Below are 3,127 nucleotides of genomic sequence, written 5' to 3' on the forward strand. Positions count from 1 at the left end.
TCCGTCAGTGCGTCTACCCGTATAAACGCTGTGATCTTGGAAACTATAAAAGCTAGCAAGTTGGGACTAGGCATGCAGATTCAAAAGGTTCCTACGCAGCGCAAGTTAATTTCATAAGGATTCCTTACCCAATCGAACGCCCACAAAGAATAAATTAAGATTTTAACCGAAATGTGCTTCTCTCTCCCTAATCATATGTTGTTACCCCCACCATAACACCGACAAACCGCCCACATACCACCCAAAATTGTCCCTATAAACGCTAATATCTCAAAAACTATGAAAGCTAGTAAGTAAGAATTTTGAATTCTGGAGAATCTTGCGCATCCGAGCCACGCCCTTTTAAACGCCCAAAACTGTGGAGCGTATATATTGAATGCTGGAAACTAAGTGCTAACAGATATGTATTGCTTTAATCAATACAGTAGCGAACTGTTTTTCTGTATTTGCTCGATACGAAATTTGTGCCGCTAGCTCAGTGGATTTGTTCGTTTGTCCCACCAAATTTGTAGTAAGCGTGATCGCCCGGTTAGCAGTAACAACAATTCAGAATTCAGGTTATGTGGCGTTTGTCCACGGCCCTGGGTTACAAAGCTAATGTGTCTTGTGCTTGTGGATCTGGCGCTGACGCTTTTCGCGATCCACCACTCTCAGTAACCTTCGCTGCTCCGGGCACTTTAGCCGCCAATTGTGAGAGATGACGAAGAGTTGGGCTGTTGGGGCTTAGGGAAGCGCGAAGAGTAAACAGGAACTGAGCCTTCACGACAACCGCCCTGCCAGCCACAGCCTAAAATCGATTCCACTGTCCCGGCCGGTCCCGCCAGACGCACACTAAGTTCCCAGTGACGCTCCGGACAACCGTTCTGCTTACGCCAGCAGTCCCTGTAGCGAACGCCCAGTGAAAGGCGAACGTTCCTCCCTAGCCTCTTCTCAAGACTGTTACAGTCGTACCTCAAGCCAGTCTTGCGTGCGGCGTGCTGCTGTCGACGTCCTGCTCTGCTTGAGGGATTTATTGCTGGGCGATGTGCTAACTCTGCGATGTCCTTGCACTGCGATGTCCTTGCTATGCGATGTCCTTGCTCTACGATGTCCTGCGTAACTGGGCCTCGGGCTCTCACGGTTGACTATTCGGGCAATCGTCAGACTTAGCCAGGTAGTCGGTGCCACGCCTGCTCAACTTTACATTTTCGGGAAACCGTCCAATGTAGCTAAAGTCTTCGCAACAGTCGACAGAGTTTCCACGCAACTTAGCCGTCCAAACTTAGAGTCCAAAGTGTGGCAATGCACCGTTCTTTCCTTCGCTCACGGCAAGCCGGCGCTCTCTCGCCACTTCGTTCATATTACTGCTGTCTTGCTCTGTCGCATATCTCCGCTTTCTCTCTCCAAATTCTCTTCTTCCGACCTTTCCAACCTATTTCCAAACTCTTTCCAACCTCTCTTTCTTCGTACTCTTCAAGCTATTTCTTCGTATTCTCCAAACTCTCTTTAAGTGCATTCTCCAAATTCTATTTTCCCGCATTGCTGTTACAACGCGAATTCGCCTACGATTAACGGGTAAATGTGGGCGCTATACAGGATTTAGCATTATCGTAAATGTTCGTGTGACTTCGCCTTGGGTCTTCGGGTATTTTTTTTGCTGCTGCGGAAAAGGCTATCAGTGCAAAGCAGAGAAACGTCAGGCTTCAGCACGCTGCGCGCCAACTTCTTGTTTTTAACACTCACACTAATGCAAGGCAAACTTGTGATGGTATGTGTGTGACGCCCGCTGTTTTAGAGTTATTGGAGTTAGAGTGGGCATGTCAAACTTTTCTCACGTCAATCGATAGGTATTGATGAAACCAACAAATTATTGAATACATCTTTCCAGCATTAAAACAGTAGGAAGGACGTTAGAGTGGGCGTGGCACCAAAGTATAAATAAACTTGCTCTGCGCGGGAATCTCTATAACATGCAAATTAAATTCGTCGTTAGTAGATGGTTTAAAAAAGTTTATTTTCTTATTTTTAAAACTCGGGTGATAAACCTGTATTCTTAAAACTCAATTAATACAAGACACTTTTTATAAACTGTGAACCGATCGCGATCTCGGATAAAATAGGACTGCCTCTTAATTCTAAAAAATTATCCAATGAACCTCGGCCAGAAGCTTTCCTTTTCTTAAGCTTCCAGAACTTTAATTTTTGTTTAAAATAAAAGCCTATGCTGAAACTGTCGCATCTCGTTGGGAGATGAAATTAGGCTGACCGATGCAATTTGATTGAAAATCGGAACGCAGTATGATTTGAACTTAGAACGCAATACTGTGGGCTTCGAACGAAAGAGTTTGGGCTTCGAACGGAAGCTTGTGCTTACTTTACGATTGGTTTATTTTTCTTAGCAGGACGGTCAAGCGCGGCCCTCGAAGTAAATGGAAAAGGCAAAGGCAGAATCTTAAACAAAGGCAAAGGCAATGTCGCTGAAGGCAAGGGTAACATAGCTGAGATTGAATTCGAAAATTTGTTTATAAATTCCATAAGTGGAACTGTTTCACGGGTTGGATAACTCTCCCCCTTCTAAAATGGATCGTCCAGATTCAATATGAAATTCACTGAATTGATCTCTTAATTCTGTTAAAAAAATTTCTTAGTTAATAGATTTTTCTGGTTCTGGCCGTTGTTTTTTGGCTACAAATAATATAGAATTTTTGTATTTTATAAAAAGTAAAAAAAATTAAGTATATAATCATTAAATTTAATAATATAAAGGTTAGTGATATTTTAGTATTATTAATTTTAATGAAAGGATTTCAAATGTGTATATTATCTAAAGAAAGTTCTGAGTTATTTGATAATAAGTAATCGGATATTTCATAATTTTTGAAGTGGTTCGTAGTTAAGTAGTTAAGAATTTGTTTTTCCAAATTGCTATATGAAATATTATTAATTTCGATTGTAGCATTAAATGTTATTAAAAATGAACCGATTAAATGGAAGTTGTTAACAATATTGTTACTATTTATAAGAATGGCACCATCTTGTATGATGTATATTTTTTTATTTTTTTTCTCTTTTTTTTTACAAGTGGGTAAAACAAGTTTTTTCATTATTTAAAGTGCAATAATTATTAAAAAGTTCGTTCTTAAAATAA

Source organism: Drosophila suzukii, assembly GCF_043229965.1.
Source record: "Drosophila suzukii chromosome 2 unlocalized genomic scaffold, CBGP_Dsuzu_IsoJpt1.0 scf_2c, whole genome shotgun sequence".
NCBI classification, from domain to species: domain Eukaryota; kingdom Metazoa; phylum Arthropoda; class Insecta; order Diptera; family Drosophilidae; genus Drosophila; species Drosophila suzukii.